This window comes from Taudactylus pleione, unplaced genomic scaffold, assembly GCF_031769625.1.
Source record: "Taudactylus pleione unplaced genomic scaffold, aTauple2 ptg000352l, whole genome shotgun sequence".
NCBI lineage: Eukaryota > Metazoa > Chordata > Amphibia > Anura > Myobatrachidae > Taudactylus > Taudactylus pleione.
In genome coordinates this window covers 6,972,979-6,999,813 of record NW_028284753.1, presented here as the reverse complement: position 1 = coordinate 6,999,813, position 26,835 = coordinate 6,972,979, and the positions used below count along the sequence as shown (strand labels likewise).

General features: G+C 46.0%; 1 protein-coding gene across 3 annotated transcripts in view; it reads right to left on the bottom strand.

Moving 5' to 3' along the window:
- Positions 1-26,835, bottom strand: part of LOC148508642 (uncharacterized) — a 153,654-nt gene that overhangs the window by 106,709 nt on the left and 20,110 nt on the right. The gene's annotated exons all lie outside the window — the stretch shown is intronic.

The following is a 26,835-nucleotide window of genomic DNA, read 5'->3' as shown; positions in this document are numbered from 1 at the left end:
GTGTAATAAATAAACATATCTAAGGGTAGATTCAATTACAATCGAGTTGCTGTCAACCATCAGCAGCTCACATTGCGCATTTATCAGTTCATTGTGGTAGGCTGATTATCTTCATACAGTACCTCCATAGGCTGCTAGCAGTGTGCCTGACTATACCTTATACTGTTACTGTAAGCATGGCTGTTAGTTTGTCTCCGACCAGGTTTGAAGTTCATCTTATGCTAGGTACACACTAGGCCGATGGGTAAGCACTAGGCCAATCCGTGCCACGTCTCTGCGGCATGTGTACAGGCGATTGGCAGGTCGTCTGTACACAACAGCAGATGCGCTATATATCTGCAGATATATTGGCCATCTGCTGTGCTGCACAGCCAATGTGATATGTCTGTGAACGACGTTGTTCACAGACATATCGGGGGTAAACACCCTCTGACGCTCTAGCGATATATGAAATCGAATGGCCGATATATCGCCCAGTGTATCCCAGCTTAAGAATACTGATCACTCCATTCCTTCTGAGAGTTCTGTCTATCATCATCCGGCAATCACTATCTGGGGATTGCTTATCTGTTTGGTGGATTAGAGCACTATTAACACTATGGAGATTGGAGAACACTCCTAAATGTGGACATCACTATCTGGCTCTGTTTATTACCCCATTAGGATCCCTGTACCGGTAATTGCCCCAGACTATATTTCAATTGGTCATTTGAGACTTTCAAGTTTCTCTACTTTATATTCTGTAGATTTATGCTCATCGTTGCTCCTCATTAATTTTGAATAGCCTAAGGCCCGTCTTAGGCTGCATTTTTATGTTTTGTTTTTTTGTTTTAGATGATCACAATATTGTGTTTCTATAATGAACTAATGTTGTGCGCATTATATGTGGATTGATTCCATTAGTTATTAATGTTGATTAAATAGTAAAGGTTCTGACTCATTATAAATCTGTAGGTTTAATTTAGGTGCCTTTTCCTAGTTTTGGTAGTTTGTGCTGTAAATGTCAGAGATATTTACTCAAGTAGCTGCAACATTATCTGTGGTTACAAATTTTTATCAGTGCCCTAAGGTTTTTTTTGTTCCCCGTTTGTACACAGGACCAAGCAGCTGCTACCCATGCTGTAGGGCCCCATTACCAGATTCTACACCCAGGGCTGCCGAGAGCTGAACGGGGCCTGGGGGGTGTGACCACATCAAAGAGGCGTGGCATAGCAACCTCCGAAAAAAAGAAAATACTGCGTGCCGCACTACCCTGCTAAGGTGGACATTTGTTCCCCTCTGCAGCTGATCTGGGCCCCCGCTGGGCCCCTCCAACAAGCCTGGGCCAGAGTAATCAGTAATCCCCTTCCTCTCGGCCTCCCTTGCTACACCAGCTTCTCAATAGTAACACATGCTTCCAAATGTTCATTAAACTAAGAGTCTATGATTTCTTTAGACATTTATTGCACTCTCCACGTTTGGCATCTCCCCACATGATTTCATTAATTATTTAAGCAAGACTTGGAACTACTAATGCTAACTCAAAACTTTCATCTTTGCATCACATTAATACTTGAATGTTAATTAGATTTTGGATTGATATCTTACCAAAATATTCAACTTCTTATCAGCTACAATTTATTCACATATTCAGGAACATTAGTGTCCAGGATATGTTGATATTTAGTACAATCCATTCCTCCTTCACCTGGACAATATTTCCTATGCTACAAACTGCCACACAACCCCAAAGCATATTAGTTCCACCCCATGCATAATGGTTGCAAAGATGCTCTTTTCGTTAATTGCTTCCCTTGTGTTTATCCAAGTATATCTTCTGTGTTTATTTCTAATGACCAAAACATTCCATTTCAATTAATCAGTTGACAGTAGCACTATCCCGATCCTAATGGACCATCTTGAAGTTGTTGACATTTTTGAATAAACCACGCTGAACTGAGGACTCAGTGGCAGATCATAATTTAGGCATATGTAATATAGAGCTAGTGGAAGAGTCCTGGGCACACTAGGTGTCCCTCCATTTAGAATAACCTGTCCAGGTTCTAAGCTCCCCACTTCTTAAAATGTGCAGAGCAAATGGGAATGTATCAGACAGAGCAGAGGGATATCCTGGCTAGCTCTTCCTGTAGTGCTGCTGGCTGCTGCTCCTACATGTCAGTGACCGGCTGGGAGTGTGAGGTTTGCTTTAATATAAACCATTTGATTAATAGTAAAACTCAAAAAATTGAGTTCTGCCATTAATAATTTTATTAATTCCACATTTCTTACCTTCATGTGGTAATACAAAAGACTAATAATAGGTCTGGAAGAACATCAATAATGAGTTTAAGGGGTGCATCAATTTCTCTAACATAAGTTATTGCAAGTATGATCCTTTACATAACATCACATAACATAACATAACATAACTTAACATAACATAACATAACATAACATAACTTTGTATACACTTTCCTGGGAAGTAATATTCTTATAGACATTTGTTTGTTTTCCTGCTGTGAAACATAGAAACATAGAATTTGACAGCAGATAAGAACCACTTGGCCCATCTAGTCTGCCCTTGATAAATCCTTAGAGCCAGTTGACTTTAACTATAAGGGCCGCCATTCCCAAAAAGCTTTATGAGCTTGCTGGTTCTCTGATGCTACGAGAACTGTAGCGTGGACAGTAACAACTTATCTAAGGCTGTACAGTATATTTGAGTGAGTATAACAGGACGCATTTGGTATGATTTACCGCCGGCCGCATGGCAGAGGCAGCCCGACAGAGGAGGAAATCCCGATCGTCCTAAAGGTAAGTATAAACTAACCTAACTCTACCCCCTAACCCTCCTTTAGGGTGCCTAACCCTAACCTCCCCCCCTGTGCCTAACCCTAATCCCCCCTCTAAGTGCCTAAACCTAACCCCCCCTTCCCCGCCGCCTAGACCTAAGTCCCCCGGGGGGGTGCCTAACCCTAACCTCCCCCCGGGGGTGCCTAACCCTAACCCCCCTTCCCCTAGCCTGACCCTAACCTCCTGGGGGGTGCCTAACCCTAAGTCCTCCCGGGAGCCATAAACCTAACCCTCCCCCCCCCGTGGCTGTCCTTGCTTGCCGCCTGGCATCCCTTCGATCGGATGCCGGGCGCTGGTCTCCCGGCGCCGGTAAAATGACAGGCGTCTAGATTTAGACACCTGTCATTTAACTCTCACAGGGATTAAGCAGTCGGGAAGCCGGCGGTTGGTATTGCGTCCGCCAGTTTCCTGAACATATACCAACAGGACACCTAAAGAGTAAATACTTTTCCAATACTTTCTGCCAGTATAATACAGTTTATAAATAGTTTAGGTGGTAGTAATGTGCTTCATATAAGAGGAATCTAATAGAACAGTGTAACAACTACCAGGAAACATTGAAACGCTTATAAACAGTAACAAAATGCCAATTGTAGCCAGAAAGTACTAGGATAATGTACAATATTCAGTAAACTCAATATTGGAGAAACGGTTAAGATAACCTTATAGTGTAACAAGGTGCAAAAGGTATAAAACCGAGTACATAATTAAAATGGATTGAAGGTCAAGCCAGGTGGCAAACAAAGAACAGAGGCCCTGATTCAGAGCCGGACGCTCTGACCAGAGCGCTCGCTCTGAATCAGGGCCCACCTCCATTAATATGGAGCGTCCTCCTGGACGCTTGTATAGCTGTGGGTCACCACCCACAGCATATACGAGCGTGCAAAATGATGCTCGCGATGGTCTTGACCATCGCGACCATCGGAACTGCGAGTAAAAGCCTGCGGTTGAGTTTCTCAACCGCAAGGCCAGCAGTGATTTTGGCTCTATCAGAGCCAAAATCACTCCCACTGACATCACTAGTGATGTCAGTGGGGCCGGCTTCAGATGGTAGGCGTTCCCTTGGGAACGCCTCCGTCTGGCAGGCACGCCCCCGGCACGCCCACCAAAGGGGGCGTGCTGTCAGTCACCATCGACAGCATGCCCCCTTTGATGAGACACTCCGAGCGAAGGAAAGTCCTTCGCTCGTCGGGTCTCGCACAGGCGCACGACGGAGCTCCCTCCGTCATGCGCATGCGTAGTGGGGAACATCGACCCACTTGCGAGCGTACTGCCGCTCGCGAGTGGGTCTGAATGACCCCCAGAGTTCACAACTGGAGAGCAGATTGATACAATAGCATCTTGGACCATGGATGCACAACTGAGGCAGAATATATTACTGGCAATGAGGCCAAGTCCTGATTGCCTTTTAATTCACAGTGACCCAATCAGAGACTGCCCCATGCAGGAGTGTGTAGTGAAAATCTGTGTGGGGTCATGTCAGCTGCAGTGCATAATGATAAATGTCTCAGTCGCTTAGCATCAGCCAGTGATAAGCAGTGGCCAGTCCCAGATTAAGGTCAACATGGGCTCAAATTTATCCTGGGCCTATTGTGTGATTCCGCAGGGGATGTGATCAGTACTGCAGAGAAGTTCTCCTGGGTGGGCAGGTGCAGTGTGGTGGCACACTATATTACTGCACCACCTCCCCACACTACATGACTATTTTACCTCCCCACACTACAACCCACACTATATTACTGCACTACCTTCCTAAAACAACCTCCCCATACTTCATCACCATGGTACCTCCCAACACTACACCCATGCACTGCACTACCCCCCCATACTACATCACTACACTAACTTTCCACACTATATCCCTGCACTGCCTCCAAACTTCACCACTATGTACCTCCCAACACTACATCCATACACAATATATTACTGCACTACCTTCCTAAAACAACCTCCCCATACTTCATCACCATGGTACCTCCCAACACTACACCCATGCACTGCACTACCCCCCATACTACATCACTACACTAACTTACCACACTATGGGCCTCATTGAGAGGCGGTCGGAGGATGCAAGCGGTCGCTCAGAAACTGGGCGGCCGCTTGCATCCTGACCGCCCGCCTCTGTTTCGGTCGTTAGGCTCTGGGTTAACACCCACAGCTCTAACGACTGCTCCGGTGATGGTCGCGATGGTCAAAGACCATCGCGACCATCGGGGCTTACGATGAGACCCTAGGGTAGGGTCTCACTTGTCGTAAGCCCCGGAGAGCTTCTGGCTCTGTCAGAGCTGGAAGCTCTCCACTGACATCACTAGTGATGTCAGTGGGGCCTCCCCCAAATGGCAGGCGTTCCCATGGGAATGCCTCCGTTTGGGCTGCCACCCCCCAGGCCCGCCTTCCAAACGGGGCAAGCTGTCAATCAACATTGACAGCTCGCCCCCTTTGGATCGAGACCCGCTACGACCGGCGCTGTCGGTCATAGCGGGTCTCACGCATGCGCACGACGGCGCCGTCGTGCGCATGCTCTGTGGGGGGCCATCGACCCGGTCCGAGCGCATCGGCGCTAACGACCTGGTCTGCATGACCCCCTATATGCCTGCACTGCCTTCAAACTTCATCACTATGTACCTCCCAACACTACATCCATACACAATATATTACTGAAAAAGAATAACAGATAGAGGTAGCGCAGAAAAAATGGTAAACATAAAATATAAAAATAAGTTTCATTTATATTGCACATCTAATGAATTTAAGTCGCAATAATACATAATAATTATTAAGTAATGAATCAATATATAAAAAGTATTATATGCCTCTGTTACCACTGTTAAAAATAATTAATTAAGCATATGTGCCTATCGAAAATTATATAAAAAATATTATAGTTGAAAAAAAGAAAAAAGTTTTCAAATTAAAATTAAAAATGTCACCCAGTTAAGTCTCAATGAAACGCAGTATACTGTTCGCTGTATTACTGTTTGTGGTCTGTTTAGGACTGATAGTAACTTTGTAACTCCTCACATTGAAACTGTATTAATGCAGTAGCTACTATTTGTGAGAGAATCCTCTTTCACCTTCCACAGAATGTCGTTTTAAATAAAGACAGTCAATGCGATATCCTTACATCAGGGATAACATTATATTAAACAATCCGCCTACTGTTGAAGAAAAAACTGGATTCTATTTGAACAACAAAGTCAGTATGTTTTGTTGAATCCCAGTGAAATAAGTATTTTTATGTTGCTTCTGTACATAATATCAAATAGGTTTGGATTGAAATTGTACAGACCTGAATCTTATGTTCTGTCCGGGAGCAGTTCCTTGTATAGAGTGCTTATAGTACCTGTTATTAGTGTTTATCAGGTGGGTAGATGTGAGCTACCTGTATTAGCTGTAACCGGTCCAGACCATGATAAATTTAAACCAGCACCTGCCTTATGCTCTGAGGTATTATATGCAGCCATTCACTGTTCCTGTAGTGAAAGCACGTGTATTGCGGCTGTATTGTCCTGGTGGTGTATTGTCCTGGTGGTGTACCACTACCAAGAGACTTGTGATTATCAGAATGATGGCTATGCACACAATTAACAGTGGTTCAGAGGAAAAAAAAAATTTTTAGAGCAATATTTCTATACCACCGACGCTTTTCTCAACCTCAAAGACTGGCGAAACAACCAGTATTGGAATATTGCTTTACATTTTTTTTTTATCACTCCACTCTACATCACTGAACTACCTACCTACTCCACATACTGCATTACATTCATGCACTAACCCACCCCACCCCCTACAGATAACATTAATGATAACAGGCACTTATCATTAAGGAAGATCTTTGTCTTTTTACTGTGGTCTCTTTATGTGGAGTAGCATTGGAGTAGAATAAAGGGAGGAAGTCTCAGGCAGGAAATGGAGGAAGAAGTATCGGGCTTGGTCCTGGAGGGGAAGGAGTAGAAGAAGAGAGAGATGTAGCTGGGTAGAGGAGCAGGAAGGCAGGGCATGCCTGAAGATTGGTATAGGAGAAGTAGAAGAAGAGAGGAAGGCAGCTGAGTAGAGGAGCAGGAAGGGGGTGGGCCTAGTTCTGGGGATGAGAAGAACTACTTGGTATGTCTCACTCTTCCATGCAGCAGAGCAGCTCATGGGTGGCTGGTCCTGGAGGAGGGGCCAGCCATGGCATGAGAGCACATCAGACTGTGAGCATCAGTGGAGATGGGCAGCTGTCACACGCGGGCCTGGAGACCCCAGAATCAGACCCCGTCGCTTACCTGTGCGGGCGCTGACCCGCGCTGTCTTCCGGCTCCCGCGCTGTACGCTGCTGTCCTCTGGAGGGTCCCGCTGCTGTGCTGCTCCCACACCGGCTCAGCTACCAATGTCTACCCATGGCTATCCAGCCGCTCCTCGTAGCCACTCAGCTACCAACGTCTACCCACGGCTATCCAGCCGCTCCACGTAGCCGCTCAGCTACCAACGCCTACCCACGGCTATCCAGCCGCTCCACGTAGCCGCTCAGCTACCAACGTCTACCCACGGCTATCCAGCCGCTCCACGTAGCCGCTCAGCTACCAACGTCTACCCACGGCTATCCAGCCGCTCCACGTAGCCGCTCAGCTACCAACGTCTACCCACGGCTATCCAGCCGCTCCACGTAGCCGCTCAGCTACCAACGTCTACCCACGGCTATCCAGCCGCTCCACGTAGCCTCTCAGCTACCAACGTCTACCCACGGCTATCCAGCCGCTCCACGTAGCCACTCAGCTACCAACGTCTACCCACGGCTATCCAGCCGCTCCACATAGCCACTCAGCTGCCAACGTCTACCCACGGCTATCCAGCCGCTCCACGTAGCCATTCAGCTGCCAACGTCTACCCACTGCTATCCAGCTGCTCCACGTAGCCTCTCAGCTACCAACGTCTACCCACGGCTATCCAGCCGCTCCACGTAGCCACTCAGCTACCAACGTCTACCCACGGCTATCCAGCCGCTCCACGTAGCCTCTCAGCTACCAACGTCTACCCACGGCTATCCAGCCGCTCTACGTAGCCACTCAGCTACCAACGTCTACCCACGGCTATCCAGCCGCTCTACGTAGCCACTCAGCTACCTACGTCTACCCACTGCTATCCAGCCGCTCCACATAGCCACTCAGCTACCAACGTCTACCCTAGGCTATCCAGCCGCTCCACGCAGCTTCCTAGCTATCTCGTTACTGCCGCATTCCTCAAACCCCTGTCAGTCCGCTGCACCCTCTCATGCGGAGAAACTTCATTAAGCCAAGCCTCCTCCAGCGAGCGTCTGCGCCAAACAATACAGATCCAAGGCCCAGTCCGGGAACACAGCTCCTAAATTCCACGCTTGTGACCGTTTGCACTGGCCCGATGGACTCGGCAAGTGGTCAAGGATCTGGGATAGAAGCCTCGCAGGATGTACTATCCCGTCTGGAACGACAGGAGACCTCTCAGGCTCAGCTGATCCAATTTATCCAAGATATGTCGTCACGCCTGGACAACATCCAGTCCTTACTGGCTCATCCCGCTCCCGCTGGCTCCCAAGCCGCCTCTCCTCCTGTGGTGTCACCTGCTCCTCCGGTTCTACCTCCCGCTCATCTTCAGCTCTCCCCTCCGAGCAAGTTCGATGGCAACCCCAAATTATGCAGGGGTTTTTTAAATCAATGCGAAATCCAATTCGAGCTACAATCCGCCAACTTTCCGACGGCCAGAACCAGGGTGGCATATATCATCTCTCTACTCTCTGGCCAAGCACTCGATTGGGTCTCGCCCCTTTGGGAGAAGTCGGATCCCCTGCTCTCCAACTACCCCGAATTTGTTGCTACATTTCGCAAAATCTTTGATGAACCCGGAAGAACCACCTCCGCATCAGCTGATATTCTACGCCTCCGTCAGGGCAGCAGGACCGTCGGCCAATACGTAGTTCAGTTCCAGACTCTGGCTTCATAAGTCAATTGGAACGAGGATGCCCTCATCGCTGCCTTCTGGAGTGGCCTTTCTGAAAGGCTCAAAGACGACTTAGCTTCCCGTGACCTTCCAACCAGTTTGGATGGGTTAATCTCCCTCTGCAAACAGGTGGATCTCCGTCACAGGGAGCGTGCCTTGGAAAGAGGCAGATTTGATCGTGGAAGGCCACATCCAGTTTCCCGCTTACCCTCTCCTCCTCTGGGCGAAGAACCCATGCAGGTCAACCGCTCTCATTTATCGGCTGAGGAGCGTCAGAAAAGGCGGAGGCAGAACCTCTGTATGTACTGCGGATCTCCTCAACATTTAGTTAAAACTTGTCCCATTCGTCCGGGAAACGCCTCCTCCTAACTTATGAAAGAGAGGTTAAGTTAGGAGTTGCCATTGAATCACAAAGGAAGTCTGATTCCACCATCCAGGCTCATTTAAAGTGTCCTCGAGGTTCCAAAGCTGTATTAGTTCTCCTGGATTCCGGAGCGGCAGAGAACTTTGTCACTACTGAATTTGTCCAGAAGCATCAAATCCCCATGGAAGCATTGCCTCGAGTCATCACTTTAACCGCCATCGATGGTAGTCGCATTTCTAGTGGAACCATCACCCATCGTACAACACCACTTAAACTTACCATTGGGGTGCTCCATTCCGAACAACTATCCTTCCTAGTGATTCCCAAAGCCTCTCATTCTTTAGTCCTCGGATTACCCTGGCTACAGAGACATTCACCTCAAATCAATTGGACCACCATGCAAATAATCTCCTGGGGTTCCAATTGCTTCAAAGGTTGCCTTCAGCGGGTAATACCTATCAGATCTTCCGTTGTACGGGATTCTACAGACCTGCCCAAAGCCTACGATGGGTTTCAGGACGTCTTTTGCAAACAGAGCGCAGACCTGTTACCTCCCCATCGTGATTGGGACTGTCCCACAGATCTGATTCCCGGGAAGAATCCTCCTAGGGGCCGAACCTATCCTCTATCTCTCCCTGAGACTCAGGCCATGTCGGAGTACATTACGGAAAACTTAAATAAAGGCTTCATTCGACCTTCCACGTCTCCAGCAGGGGCTGGATTTTTCTTCGTAAAAAAAAAAGATGGTGGCTTGCGCCCGTTTATTGACTACCGGGGTCTTAATGAAATAACTATTAAGAATCGCTACCCTCTTCCTCTCATCACAGAGTTATTTGATAGAGTCAAGGGAGCTACAGTTTTTTCCAAACTCGACCTAAGAGGAGCCTATAATTTAATTCGTATCCGTCCAGGCGATGAATGGAAAACGGCCTTCAACACCAGGGATGGGAACTACGAGTATCTCGTTATGCCCTTCGGCCTCTGTAATGCTCCGGCCGTCTTCCAGTTTTTCGTCAATGAAATCTTCCGGGACCTCTTGTACAAGTGTGTGGTCGTTTACTTAGACGACATTTTGATTTTTTCTCAAGACCTCCAAACTCATCGAGACCAGGTCAAACAAGTCCTTCTGAGGTTGCGGTCCAATCAACTGTTTTGCAAATTAGAGAAGTGTCTGTTTGAGGTCTCAAGTGTACCATTCCTGGGATACATTATCTCCGGAACAGGCCTTCAAATGGATTCGTCAAAACTACAAGCCATTCTTGATTGGTCTCTTCCTTCTTCCTTAAAATCCATACAAAGATTCCTAGGATTTGCCAATTACTATCGCATGTTTGTAAAAGGTTTCTCGACTCTGGTAGCTCCGATTACAGCCCTCACCCGCAAGGGAGCAGATCCAACTATATGGCCCGTCAAAGCTACCTCTGCATTTCAACTTCTTAAGCAAGCCTTCATCTCCGCTCCCATCTTAAAGCAACCAGACTCCACCCGGCCCTTTATCCTGGAGGTGGACGCATCCTCTGAAGGTGTCGGTGCAGTGCTCTCCCAGCGATTTAAAGATGAAAAACTTCATCCCTGTGGTTTCTTTTCCCGGAAGTTTTTGCCTGCAGAGAAGAACTACACCATTGGAGATCAAGAGTTACTCGCCATGAAACTAGCCCTCGAAGAATGGCGATATCTTCTAGAAGGAGCTCATTACCCCATTACCATTTTTACTGACCATAAGAACCTCCTTTATCTTAAATCTGCAAATTGCTTGAACCCTCGTCAAGCCCGGTGGGCAATGTTTTTCTCCAGATTTAATTTCAAAGTCTCCTATCGCCCCGGTTCACAAAACCTCAAAGCCGACGCACTCTCCCGTTCCATGACGAGCAACCCTGATCTACCCATGGAGCAGCCCCAACCAATCTTGAATTCCGCTTCCTTCGCCTCTACTCAACTATCTTCTATACCCCCGGTTGGGAAGACTTTCGTCGCTCCGGAACTCCGCAAGAGGTTACTGCATTGGGCTCAAGCTTCCCGGTTCTCTGGTCACCTGGGTATGGATAAAACCCTAGAATTTATCCAGCGGTCCTATTGGTGGTCTTCGATGAAAAAGGACGTCAGGTCTTATATGTCTTCATGCATCAAATGTGCCCAACACAAGATACCTCGGCGGGTTCCACACGGTCAACTCCAACCTCTTGCAATTCCATCTAAGCCATGGACTCACCTATCTATGGATTTCATCTCTGATCTTCCTCCATCTCGGGGCCACAACACAATTTGGGTTATCGTGGATCGTTTTTCTAAAATGGCTCATTTCGTACCACTTACTGGGCTTCCATCTGCACCTCTACTCGCCCAGAGCTTTATAAAAGAGATCTTCAAGCTCCACGGCCTTCCTCAAGAGATCATCTCCGACAGGGGAGTACAGTTCGTAGCGAAGTTCTGGAGGTCACTCTGCTCAGCCCTTCAGGTAAAACTCACATTTTCTACCGCTTATCATCCCCAGACCAACGGTCAGACCGAAAGGGTCAATCAAGACCTTGAACAGTTCCTGCGCACTTTTGTCTCCTCCTCCCAAGATGACTGGATTGAACTTCTTCCTTGGGCCGAATTTGCCCACAATAATCATTATCACACATCCACCAGCTCAACTCCTTTTTTTACAGTTTTTGGTCAACATCCTCGAGTGCCAGATTTCCCTCTTCTTCCCACATTAGATGTGCCTGCGGCCAAAATGTCCCTTCAACGATTCTCCAACATCTGGGAAAAGGTTCGTTCCTCTCTGACTAAAACATCAGCCCGGTACAAGAGATTTGCTGACCGCCAAAGACGAGCGATTCCAATTTTCTCCGCGGTTCATTGGTCCATTCCCAATCATCAAAGTCCTGAATCCTGTGGCTTACAAGTTAAAGCTTCCTCCATTTCTTCGCATTCCAAGTTCCTTCCATATTTCTCTTTTAAAACCACTAGTCTTAAACCGATTTCAGAAGGTCCTGCCTAAAGCTTCTAGTGTTCAAACACAGCAGGGAGAGGAGTTCGAAGTTGACAGAATCTTAGATTCCCGTTGTCGATACAACCGTCTTCAATACCTTATCGACTGGAAGAATTATGGTCCGGAGGAACGAATCTGGATAAATGCCTCCGATGTCCATGCACCCCGTCTGGTCAAAGCGTTCCATGTGAAATTTCCTCATAAACCAAGGAAGTGTCCGGTGGCCACTCTTGAAGAAGGGGGTACTGTCACACGCGGGCCTGGAGACCCCAGAATCAGACCCCGTCGCTTACCTGTGCGGGCGCTGACCCGAGCTGTCTTCCGGCTCCCGCGCTGTACGCTGCTGTCCTCTGGAGGGTCCCGCTGCTGTGCTGCTCCCACGCCAGCTCCTGCTCACGGCTGGTCCCCGCTGACTACCTCCAGGAAGCGCTGTCCTCCGGTCCATGGGCGCGGCCATCTTGGATTGCCCATGTGACCCCACTTCCACCAATGAGGAGCCTTCTCCTTCTCTCTCAGCATGTCAGCTCCCAGTGTCCACTATAAAAGGATCCCCAATGCTCACACAAGTTGCCAGTGCAACTAGTTTCTTAGTTTAGCTAAGTAGCCTTCCCACTGCGCTCCAGCTGCTCCACGTAGCCGCTCAGCTACCAACGTCTACCCACAGCTATCCAGCCGCTCCACGTAGCCACTCAGCTACCAACGTCTACCCACGGCTATCCAGCCGCTCCACGTAGCCGCTCAGCTACCAACGCCTACCCACGGCTATCCAGCCGCTCCACGTAGCCGCTCAGCTACCAACGTCTACCCACGGCTATCCAGCCGCTCCACGTAGCCGCTCAGCTACCAACGTCTACCCACGGCTATCCAGCCGCTCCACGTAGCCACTCAGCTACCAACGTCTACCCACGGCTATCCAGCCGCTCCACATAGCCACTCAGCTGCCAACGTCTACCCACGGCTATCCAGCCGCTCCACGTAGCCATTCAGCTGCCAACGTCTACCCACGGCTATCCAGCCGCTCCACGTAGCCTCTCAGCTACCAACGTCTACCCACAGCTATCCAGCCGCTCCACTTAGCCACTCAGCTACCAACGTCTACCCACGGCTATCCAGCCGCTCCACGTAGCCTCTCAGCTACCAACGTCTACCCACGGCTATCCAGCCGCTCCACGTAGCCACTCAGCTACCAACGTCTACCCACGGCTATCCAGCCGCTCTACGTAGCCACTCAGCTACCTACGTCTACCCACTGCTATCCAGCCGCTCCACATAGCCACTCAGCTACCAATGTCTACCCTAAGCTATCCAGCTGCTCCACGCAGCTTCCTAGCTATCTCGTTACTGCCGCATTCCTCAAACCCCTGTCAGTCCGCTGCACCCTCTCATGCGGAGAAACTTCATTAAGCCAAGCCTCCTCCAGCGAGCGTCTGCGCCAAACAATACAGATCCAAGGCCCAGTCCGGGAACACAGCTCCTAAATTCCACGCTTGTGACAGCAGCAGGGCGAGTGGGTGCACTACCTGATATTGCCAGTGCCACCCGCATTAGGATTTTAGATGCTAGACACATTGCACTGCTCATTCAAGATTAACAGCCCTCTGGATGAATCTTTTAATTTCCAGACTGTCCAGAGGAATCCCTGTTATTTGGCAACTTGCAGCAGATATTGTGGGTTTATTTTCATGGGGTGCCTGGAGCTGTAGCTACACAAACCCCATTGCTAATCCAGCCCTGGCAGTGGCTTGCTATTCACAATCATTTCATTGTAACAATTTCTTCCTTCACCTACCTATACAAATCATTATAGATAATAAACTCATGGAGTCTGAACCTCTTAGGGATAAGAGGTAGGAAGGAAGGATCCATTTTAATATGTATGTATCTCTCAAGACTATTAATATGGTATGGCTATTGAAGTAGGGCTTGGTGCTATCCAACTGGTTAATGTTAGATATGCCCACAAGAAGGAGGAGAAAAGTAACTAGTTGTTTGTGGATGCACTCAATTAGGAATTAGTAACAATAATACATAACTTTTAACTTTTATTTATTTAATATTGAAAAAGGAATACAATAATGAGTGTCTACAGGCAACAGTAAACATGGTGGAGGTTCTTTGCAAGTTTGGGGCTGTATTTCAGCAAATGGAGTTGGGAATTTGGTCAGGATTAATGGTGTCCTCAATGCTGAGATATACATTCAGGTACTTATCCATTATGCAATAGCATCAGGGAGGCGTCTGATTGCCTCCAAATTTATTTATGCAGCAGGACAATGACCCCAAACATACAGCCAATGTCATTAAGAGCTATCTTCATTGTAAAGAAGAACAAGGAGACCTGGAAGTGATAATATGGCCCACACAGAGCCATGATCTCAACATCATCAAGTCTGTCTGGGATTACATGAAGAGACAGAAGGATTTCAGCAATCCTACATCCACAGAAGATCTGTGGTTAGTTCTCCTGCCGAGTTCCTTCAAAAAGTGTACCTAGAAGAATCAATGGTATTTTGAAGGCAAAGAGTAGTCACACCAAATATTGATTTGATTTAGATTTCTCTTCTGTTCAATCACTTTGCATTTTGTTAAATTAATAAAAATAAACTAATGTAGCACGGGGTATTACATTATACAGGCAGGTACTCGGTAAAGCAATGTCTTTAATGGCAGCAGACACTGCACTTTAGCATACTCAGGTTTAGGCCTGAAAACAAAGGCACATAAAGAAAATAAATAAACACAAAAGGTCCCAGCACTCCTCCTGCTTAATAGTCAGCAGTGCTTGCAGTCACAATCGGCCATGCTCTCCCAGCATAGCCCTTGGTCCCTGGCACTACAACACTCTCTCTACTAACTGGCCGCTAGTAAAGCATCAGTGCCAAGAGCATCAAGCAGATGAGAGTTTTAAACTCTTCCTGTTCTGCTGACTTCCTGCAGGCTCTGAGCAACCTGGAAAACCACAAATGATGGGTTAGAACTGCGCTCTGCTGTATGGGCAGATGGGATGTGAGATGTATTGTTTGTGTCGGGGTGCTGCACCTTCCTAAAAGCAGGAGTAACGGGTCCTGTGTAACGATATAATGGGGTAGAGGGTGCGGAGGGTGCGCTCGCCCTATGGGTGTAATGCTGGAGTAATAGTGTGTTGTGGTCTTTTGTGTTCGATGTTGTTTGTGGAGTGATGGGGTGTAGGGAGGGAAGGGGGTCTAATGGACTGGAGGTGGTGGGTGAGGAAATGAAGACAGAGGCAGAAATGGGGGCCAAAGGGTTTATTGGAAAAAAACAGTACTAATCCTGTTCGGTCCCAGGCACCCAGGTGGGGTGAGCGATCCACTTGGGGGTATGTGTGGGTGGAGACTGGGGAGGTGAGTGGACCCTTTTAGGGGGCTCCTTTCCATGCAGTTCAATAGACCGGCACGTTACCCCTGCTGGACCTTTGGTCAACAGTCTTAGGATGTCTCGGGGGAGGGGAGTGGTGGGTTGGCAGCGGGTCTGGCGGTTGTGGATGTACACCCTGGCGGCATCCCGCGCAGGGGTATAAGTCTCGTAGTCACTTACCTACCGGTAGTATTTGTTGATGAAAAAGGCTTGGGCTGCTGGTAGCTGGTGTTAGTTTCCTTTTGCAGATGCGGTGTTGGATGGCTGCTGCGGTGTCAGCGGTTGGAGGAAGCTCTGTGTGTGGTAGTGGCTTGCTGGTGCACTGTGGGGCTTGGTGCACTGCGTTGCTGGCGTTCTGTTCCCGCTGCCTGGTGGGTGCCTGCTGGTGTGGATCGCTTAGGGATTGCTGCTGGACGAACAGCTGTGAGTGGAGCTGGTGTTGGTTGCTCCCAGGGGGTGGTGCGTGGTCGCCTGGGTCTAGCAGGTGGAGTGGTGATCAAGAGGGGTGCGAAGGGCTTTGCTAGGTGTGATGCCCAGCGCGGCCCTGCGGGTGGTGGGTAGAGAGGGTTCTGGAAGCAGCAAGGCTCGACCGAGTTCTCTGCAGGAATGAAGAGTTCTGGTGTAAGCTGGCTGTGGTGTCAGAATGTAGGGGGTCTCCAACGCGTTTCGGCAGGGGCTCTGCCTTCTTCAAGCCTTCCCTCCCTACACCCCATCACTCCACAAACAACATCGAACACAAAAGACCACAACACACTATTACTCCAGCATTACACCCATAGGGCGAGCGCACCTCCGCACCAACCTGGAAAACCAGTAGTTCAATATTCTACTGAAGCTGCAGAATGTTACACTCTTGTTTTCCTCTCCCACTGTGACAACCTGGAATTCCATACCTCCACTGTTAATGCAGAACGCACAGGCTTCACTCCAGCCTCCCTTGGAGGGAGCTGATCCCACAAGAATGTGGGCAATTCAGGTGAGAAACAACCCCTCTCATCACACTATTAACACTTCTATTTTTGTAAGGATTCTTACTTTGCAGCATTTTATCCACACCTGCCTAAAACTTTTTCAAAGTACTGTATATGCAGAACAAAAATAATAAAATGAAAGAAGTATTATCAAAGATTAAAATGGTATACATTGGAAGAAAGTAATTGTCCATATGTATTCGTCCATGTGCATTAGAATATTGTTACGAATATGGAGTCTCGCTGAGTCCCTAGTAGTTATTTTGTTGGGATGTAGGGAGGATGAGGAGGATCCCTCAGGGTACCAGGCGGCAGGGACTCCCAGCAGTCAGTTAAAATTATAAATTATACGGATCCTATGTGTTTAATCATATAATATTTATCCAGGGATTGTTAATTGGTATGTGTCAGTAGGGTGTTGTATGATGATATCATAGTAATGGGCCTATTTATCAAATGGAGAAAACCGTGTTTCTAAGAAAGATAGACCATTACCCATATCTATCTAAGCAGCTCCCACAAGAGAAAAGATATGCTGACGAAAGCTTCCCCATGCAGAGCAAGGTGAAATCAATTTAACAAGGATCAATAAATAAGTCTCATAAGATAGCACCACTTTATCATATAATATAGGAACAAATGTAACAAATACACAAGATACATATGGAATATATAATATTAATGCCCTCACTCTAATCATTAGTTAACCTTTTCACTCCCCTAAAAACAGGGAGGGGAAAAAGACAAATTCCTTTAATGCCAAAAAACTGACATGACCAGGTATTGCCTTGCTTATATTCACCTACTCCATAACTATAACTATGGCAGGGGCATTACATGCAACCCACAAGTACTACACCAGTTTATTCATGACATGTAATCAGATGCAGGACACTAATTACGCAGAGCATCATGCTCAGAGACCAGCACAATTAAGACGTGTTTATGCTTTTTTGCCATTTTTTGAAAATGTTATCCAGATTAATCAGTTTCAGGTTCTGAAATATGCCATAATTAAGGCTAAAAAAAAGTCACAGGTACATATAGTATAGAAAATAGATGGAAACAGTATTTTACAAGAACAACTGTATATTGTAGAGCGCTGTTTCCATTTATTTTTTATCCTATTTCTATTATTATTTCTATGTTTTTTATCCTATTTCTATTATTATTTCTATGTGAGGACTGACTATGCTCTTATATATACAGCTGCTCACTATAATATTGGATCTATACACTCCGTGGTAGCGCCTCATTGGTAATTTATTGATTACCATTCCCCATTTTTACAGGTAAAAATAGTGAAGTCTATGTCCATATGTTCTCATTACAAAATGCATCCGAACTTGTACCAACCTAATATGCACCAGATTTACACCAAGTGTAAGAATTGCACATTTATGTCAATATGCTGAGCTCAAAAGATATGTCCAGCTCTGATTTAGTAGCATGTGTGTCATATTTACGACAGGCTTATATTGTTGAAGCTGGAGAGTACTACTGTGTATACTCCATATAGGTTCCTTCAGAGAGACTTCAATCCCTTACCAAGATGGCCGCTGTCTATAGTTCTGCACATGTGCAGCACAATCTTGTCACTGTGTTAGAGGCAGCACAACAGTGAGATAAGGATTTTATCCACTTAGCTCCTCAGAGACACTGCCTAATCAACCCTCGCAGAGAGCTGATACAACTTGCAACCTACACCATTACTGATACAGAGAAACCCATATGACAGGAAAGCAAATGCACAAAACACAATAGATGTAATTTCAGCATCGGATAAAACATAATTGGTGTTTACAGTAAAAACTACCAATATTGTGTCAGATTAGGTAACTTGAATTCACAATAAAATCACATTATAATTAGGGTAGTGGTGCAACCCAAGAGTCAAAATAGTAAAATATGCAACAAAACAGCAGATTGTTAGGGTGTGTAGGGATAGTTACCCAAAAGCTCAGTCCAGCAACAGCCTAGAAGGCTGGGATGAAGCAAAGTAGTGGCCTGTGGGCAAAATGACGAGATGCAACCTTTGGGCTGTGTAGCAGCCTTGAGGGCTGGTAAACTTGGTTAGACGCGGCCTTTGGACCGAATAGCAGCCTTTGGGTTATGTAGCAGCCTTGAGGGCTGGTAACCTTGGCTAGATGATGCCTTTGGGCCAAGTAGCAGCCTAGAGGGCTGGTAGACTTGACTAGATGACGCTGGGATGTGCAAAGTGCCGCTAGGATGACACTAGCGGCAGTACACAGTTTTGCGTAATTAGGACGCTGAGATAACCCGATAAGTGCCGCAGAGATGATACTAGCGGCAGCACAAAAGTTTGCGTATTAAGGACGCTAAGTTGCGCTAAGTCCCGCCGGGATGACACCAGCGGAGGTACACAAGATTGCGTACTCAGGACGCTGATATGCACCAAGTGCCACCAGGATGACACTAGCAGCAGTACACACAATCGTGTATGCTGGAGTGCGACCTGTGCCACTGGGTTGACACAAGCCACTGGACCCTGGGTTGCGCACACTCGGCATTGAGTGCGGCCTGTGCCACCTGGATGACACAAATGGCAGAGAACAGGAATGCAGACAGTGCCACCAAGATGACACTACTGACAGGTAGTATATGTGCGGACCGTGCCGCCTGGATGACACAAATGGCAGGAACAGCAAAGCTGACTAGATACTGGGAACTCAACACTATTACAGGAGACTATGCCAGAACTGGAAACACGTGAAACGCTATCACCGGCATCGGGGAAGAGTTTACACCAGAGGGATATAGAGGCAACTCCCAGAATGATGGACAAGAGGTAGGAGGAGTTTCAGCAAATGCGTGCTCGGCGTTCTGCTCGCCCTGCATTCACAGTGCGTCGGCTTGTGACACAGATGCTGTAAATGGAGACTCATATATGAGGCACTCAGCTGCAAAGAGTATACAAAAGGATAAATCCAGCACATTTGTAGAACAAAATGCATTTTATCCACACACTAAAAATTAACTAGATTGTTACCATTCAGGTGCTAATCACTTCAATATGCCTGTGGTCACACATTAAACCAGGGTAAATTACCATATGGGAACTTATATCTAATTAAGCACAAAATGTATAATTGTTGCGCTAATAAGTACATCACAAATATCATATATTTATCTTGGCTGAAAGGATTTATTCAAAACACGCATGTTGTTGTTAATTGATATAGCTGTGTATTTTATAAAGCTTGATAAGCTCCCTATAGGAATGAAACAGTTATGAGAGGTATTCAAGTGCTACTTTTGCCTGACCGTTAATTGACTGCCGCAACTTATTGAAGTGAGTCTAGGGGATGTGCGGGTTTATAGGAGTGAAGATGTTGCCTATAGCAACCAATCAGATTTTACCTATTATCTTCTATAAGTTGCTAGAAAAATGTTATGTAAAATCTGATCGGTTGTTATGGGCAACATCTCCACTTCTAAAAACCTGCTCTTTAGTAAATATACCCCTAAGTCTGGAGAAGCAGTATATACCGCACCCCAATATATACCACCGCATCAGTGAACTATCGTGCTACACGGCTCTGAGTGATTACAGCCTCAAACTACGGATCCGTGTGTCCAGCCACGGCTATTTTATGCTCAGTAGCTCTGTCGGAGCCGGCCAATCTGGGACACTGAATGCTGTATGTTGACTACATAGGCGTCTTTATAATGGGTTCAAGGTGTCCGGTGCACATGGGCCCCTGAGTCCAAGGGGGCCCACACTGCACACCCAGGTATTTATATTTACCTCTCCTCCATTCCTGAAGTGCTGCTCCGCAGCGCCGGACTGGCACTGTAGAGCAGCAAACACTCACTGGGAAAATGGCGGCAGCCATTTTCCCAGTGATCTGCACATGCTCAGAAAAGATGTCCCTGGGAAAGTAGGCCCGGGCACCATTTTCTCAGGGACCAGCGCATGCACAGTTGATTCTGGCATGAAGCCAGAATCTACAGCACACCTCCTCCCCTGACAGAGAGGAAGGAGGCCAAACTGAGGCTGCATACGGGCCCCTCCTTTCTTAAAACGCCCCCGGTTGACTACTCCTTTGCATATTAAAGACTCACAATTCTAGCTAGATCAGTGGCGGAACTAGCGGCGGTGCAGTCGGTGGCTTGCACTGGGGCCAGCTGTGGTGCAGGGGCCCATAGCCACTGCACCCACCACCAGTGTCCCCTGGGCCCCACAGTATGTAAGTGTAGTGCAGACCGCAGTGAGAGTGGTCCGCACTACACAGTGGCGGCCTTGTGTTTGTTATAGCAGCCAATGAGAGTCAGACAGACTCTCATTGGCTGCTGAGTCCACGGAGGGAGCTGGTTGGAGCCCTTTTCAGGCATCTGGGCTAGAAACATCTGTAGAGGAACCTCACCTGTGAGTGGGGAGAAGAGTGAAGAGCGCTTGATTGTCACCACCCAGTATAACACCAAAGCACCTATTTTTGGCAAGTCTGTCAAAAAACATTGGCAGATAATAGGAAGTGACCCCAACCTGAAAAATCTGAGGAGACCACCACTTGTTGCGTTTAGAAGGGGGCCGAACTTGAAGCAGTTATTAATGAGACCAACTAAAAATTTTAAAAAGGAAGGCGGCTCATCTTGGTTGTAACATAAAAAGGTTGGATGCTTCCGTTGCCTTGGCTGTACCACCTGTGGGGGTATGATAGCAGGCAAGGAATTTGATTGGCATAAAGCACTGGCTTACATGCACGTCAACGCATGTTATTTATGTGCTGATGTGTCCTTGCGGACTCTACTATATTGGTAAAACAGCTTGGAGTTTCCGTGAAAGGATGGCCAATCACAGGAGTTCCATTAAACAGGCTCTGCATGATGGACATAGTGATAAACCAGTGGCACATAATTTTTTGCAAAATGGATATCAGGTGGCTATGTTGAAGTCCATCTTTATTGATCATGTCCATAGACCTGATAGGACAGCCTGAGGGGTGGTGATAGGAATAAAATGTTGCTGCAAAGATAAGCACACTGGATATTCAAATTGGACATGCATGCTTCGAGAGGTTTAAACGAGAACATAAATTTCAAGTGTTTTCTATGATTTATGGCAAGGCTGTCCTTGATTGGTGGTAGTATTGAGATATATATATTTTTTTTTCATTTATTATTTTTTATTATTTATTATTATTTATTATTTTTTTCATTTTCTTTTTTATGTTGAGCATCTCACTTTAAATTTTCATTTTTTATTTTAAATGTTTTATCATAATATTGTTTTCTTAGTTTAATAAGGTTTCTGTTTTGCATTTTTAGTATAAGTCTGTTGAATGTGGGTAATGGGTTATTAATATTATGTTAAGTTGTTTATTCTGTATATGGCACCTTGTTTAAGTTACTTACCCCAAGGGCCAAGCAGATGTGTGCTCTAGAACTTGGCTACCAATCAATCCCTTAATTTTATCTGTGGTATATGAGCTTTATTATGTTGCCAACACGGAACGTTGCATTTAGGTGTATGTGTCCGGCTGGCTTAGTTGATCCTGGCGGGTGCGCATGCACGGAATGAATAGTAGATTTAATTACACAGGTCCCGGAGGTTGCGGCTTACATAGCTGGACCTGTGGAACTCATAGATGGAGCGCATGACGTCATTTCTAGATACTCGGAAGTGCGGGAACTCCTGACTAGTCTGGCTGGAACGCACTCCAGGCGCACCATGAATGCACACAGGTGTGCTTTGATTGCCTCGTGGAGCACATATAGGATGATTTTGGGGTAGGTAATGTTTAGTTTACTTCAGATGCTGAATGTGGAGCTGTTATGCTGCTGGTCTCTGACGACCCAAGGGGGCCGAGGTCGACAGTCTAAATGAGTATCAAATAATTGTCTGAAAAAGCATTATGGATTGTTTACTATTATATTGGCTGCTTTGCTAATGTTTGGTGTTAGCACCATGTTATATTGCTGGAGGATTACTTATCTGCATTGTTGCTATATTATTGGCACTATACCAACATGTGCCAGGAGTCAAAACGTATTTCACACTGGGTGATGATTAGAGATGTGCGCTGACCCCCGTGTTTTGGATTTGGTTTTGGTTTTGGATCTGTTTCTCCTCTGGTTTTGGATATGGATCTGGTTTTGGATCGTTATCCTTGGAGTGTTGTTTCTTGGTTTTGGTTTTGGATCTGTATTTTTTCCAAAAAATTATATAAACAGCTAAAACCACATCATTTGGGCCTGTTTTTGTTACAGTATTATTATTTTTTTTTCTAACGAGTTTATTTGTAGATTTTACAGAAGTAAAGTAATACAACAATACATACTCCAATAAAGAGGTATATGTAATAATCAGATCGACAAAAACAATATGATATCATGTTAGCACATATATCAACAATCCAATCTGATTAGAATAAATCATATAGAGCAATACAGAATATTGGATAAATATACATGGAAAGCAGGACTACGTTGGGGGCAGAGAGATGAAAAAGAAAAAGAAAGAGAAGGAAAGAAGAGAAAGGAGGGGAAAAATATGTTGATGGGGACATGGGAATTAAAGAGGAGACTGAGTCCAGAATTCAACAAATAATAGGTGAAATATAATCATTAAAGTAGAAGGTTCGAAAAGCCTGAGGGTAGAGATCCATGTGGTGTGGTGTTATTATAGAGAAACCAGTCACCCCAAACTATAAGAAACTTATGGGAGGTGTTATGGAGATAAGCTGAAATCTTCTCCATGGCCGCCACATGCCAGATTTTATTTATGAGTTGCTGGCGAGGAGGAGGGTTGATATCTTTCCAATGCTTTGCAACTAAACATCGAGCTGCGTTTATGATATGTGAGGAAAGCTTATCAGCATGTGGATTGAGGCCCTCAAGTGGACAGCCAAGGAGGAAGGACCAGGGAGATTTAGTCAGTGGTATTTTTAGTATGTCCGAAAGGAGGACAGCAACCTCATCCCAAAATTTGGCTATCTTAGGACATGACCACCAAATGTGAATGTAGGTGCTTCCTACAGTATTATTAACCTTAAAGACAATCATTTTCAGGCATTTCCATGCATTTATAACCATCTCACAGCTCACAATATTGATTTCACTATTTTTCACCAATATAGGCCAAAGGCTGTGGTGAGCTGGCTGGCTAAAGTAAGCAACAGAGCAGCGGCACAAGTGCATGGCAATTTAAAAAAATATAGGACATCTATGAAACATTGCCACCCAGCAGTGGCAGACAGGATGGCAGTTTAATAACTATAATAATTTCAGGCGGCAATGCCCCAAATTGTGCAAAATGTAAAGAAAAGAGGTGCAAGATGGAATTGTCCCTCCCACCCACTCTTATGTGGGATATTAAAAAGGACATGCACAGTTTAACAAACCAAGCACTTTAGCGACTAGGACTGACACTTTCGTGGCTGAACTCTTTGGTTTGTATGGGCCCCCACTAAACATATTTTGGAAGAACTACCTTCAATTAGTAAGGAGGAGGTTGATGATGAGGGTGTTGGTGGTGGAGATTGCATGTGCCGGTCCAAACTGCTGGTAGCTGATACTTTACTGCTTGTTATTAATTTACACATTCTTATAATTTTGTTAATTAAATTGCATGAACTCGCTGTAAATGGCGTAACAGGGAGGAGGTGCCTAGATGGTTAATGTCCCTTCCTCTGCTAACTTTTTCTTTACAAATGGAACAGATGCCTTCACAACTGTTTTCAGAATTTAGATTTAAATAATTCCACACCCAAGTCGTGGCTTTTCTGGCTTTTTTTTTTATCATGAGCCAGAACTGCTGCCACTGGTGGCTGATTTACGCAAACAACACCTCAACATCATCATCCTCAATAGCATCAGATAGGACACGAATTTCCCCATCACCCTCCTTTTGCACTTCCTCCATACTATTATCCTAATTTTCTATTATTTCACAATCTAATACTAGCACAGCCGTCATGGCTTCAGTAATCCGCTGTGAAACTGGGTGACAGCTGTTATATTTACTTCCTCTATCAAAGGACTGTTTAATAGTCAATTGTTTTTTTAAATTACTACTAGTAGTAGTCTTCTTTGTCCCTTTCTGGGATGAAGATCCACCCCCAGCAGCAGCAACAGGCATAGCACTCAAGGATCCTTCTGAGGAATTACGGATAGGAGAGGAGTCAGTCATGCTTATGAAAGTGGATGTAGGACTACTTACGATCACGATTGAGGATGTTGATGATGATGCAGGTGTTGGTGGTGGAGATTGCAGGAGCTTGGATCCAGATAGAAGGGAGCAGCTAGGTGACACTTGACTGATTGTTGTTTGTTTTTTTGTCCTCAAAGTTTTCAGCATTTGAAATACCCTTTCCAATTTGATGAATTGCTGCAAGTGACATAACAGAGAGGAGGTTCCTAGATGGTAAAAGTCCTTACCTCTACTCACTGTTACATGGCAATGGTTACAAATGGCTTGGTAAAGGTTGTCTGGATTTGAGTGGAAATAATTCCACACATGAGAAGTAGATTGTTTGGTCCTTTGAACAGGCGAGGCAACAATGGGATTTTTCCCACCATGGGCAACAACTGTTGCCTGATTTACAGTTTTTACATAAACATCCTCACCATCAACATGCTCATCATCATCAACATCCTCATCATCCTTGTTGTTATCACCAACTACGTAAATATCCTCCTCATCCTCCTGGTGCAATTCCGCAGAAGCATCCACGATTTCTTTGTCTGCATGTTGACTTGTGCTGCTCATCCCCACATTTGCAGAGAGCACAAAAATAGTGGAAGGAGGATCCTCTTCAAGTACAATATTATAAAGGTCAGACTCACATATGGTAACAACGGACACACTTGGACTCTCCTCGAGGATCTGTGACTTTTTGGAGACAATTTTTAATTTTTTGTACCTCTTCTACAAGCAGAAGGGCTTAAATCATCACAACTAGAACCACCAATCATAAATAAAGGCCAAAGCCTTATCCTTCCTTGCCACTTCGTGTAGTGAATAGTATATTGGCAAATTTTAGTTTCTCTAAAGGTGACTTAGCTTTAGATTTTTTTTTCTTTAACAGGGTAAAAGTTTTTTTTTTTTACATGGCCTGACTTAAGCCCTGGTGCATCGGCCTTCATAGATGATGTTGATGGCCTTGCATTGGTACTATGACTGCTGCCGGCAGCTACAAGACTGGTATGTGGAACCTACTTTCCTGTCGTGTGACTGTCCTCTATACTAACTGCGCTCTTACAGTAGTGTCGCCAAGCAATTATAGTGAAACTAACGCACACAACCACACACAAAAAAAAAAATTTTAAAACTGGGGAAGAGCACCCCTGAACGAGGCAGCAGCCCGTTGTTAAATGACAAATGCAACAATCCTGAGCAACTAAGTTGCTGATAAGTGTGACTAATGTGCACAAACACACACAGAAAAAAACTTTATTTTTTTTGCAATTGGGGTGAGAGCACCCCTGAATGAGGAACCAGCCCCTTGATAAATGACAGATGCAGCAATCCTGCGCAACTACGTTGCTGATAAGTATGGCTAACACGCACACACACAGAAAAAAACACTACTTTTTATTTTTTTGCACTTGGGGGGGGAGCACCCCTGAACAAGGCAGCAGCCCCTTGTGATGCAGCAATCCTGCGTAGCTACGTTGCTGATAAGTGTGGCTAACGCACACACATATACACAGAAAAAAACACTTTATAATTTTTTTGCACTTGGAGGGAGAGCACCCCTGAATGAGGCACCAGCCACTTGATAAATGACAGATGCAGCAATCCTGCACAATTACGTTGCTGATAAGTGTGGCTAATGCGCACACACACACAGGAATAAAAACTTTAAATTTTTTTTTTTGCATTTCGGGGGTACAGCACCCCTGAGCAAGGCAGCAGCCCCTTGATAAATGACAGATGCAGCTATCCTGCGGAACTACGTTGCTGATAAGTGTGACTAACGCACACACACACAGAAAAAAAACACATTATTTTTAATTTAATTATTATCTGCAAAAGGAAACTAACACCAGCTACCAGCAGCCCAAGCCTTTTTCACCAACAAATACTACCGGTAGGTAAGTGACTACGAGACTTATACCCCTGCGCGGGACGCCGCCAGGGTGTACATCCACAACCGCCAGACCCGCTGCCAACCCACCACTCCCCTCCCCCGAGACATCCTAAGACTGTTGACCAAAGGTCCAGCAGGGGTAACGTGCCGGTCTATTGAACTGCACGGAAAGGAGCCCCCTAAAAGGGTCCACTCACCTCCCCAGTCTCCACCCACACACACCCCCAAGTGGATCGCTCACCCCACCTGGGTGCCTGGGACCGAACAGGATTAGTACTGTTTTTTTCCAATAAACCCTTTGGCCCC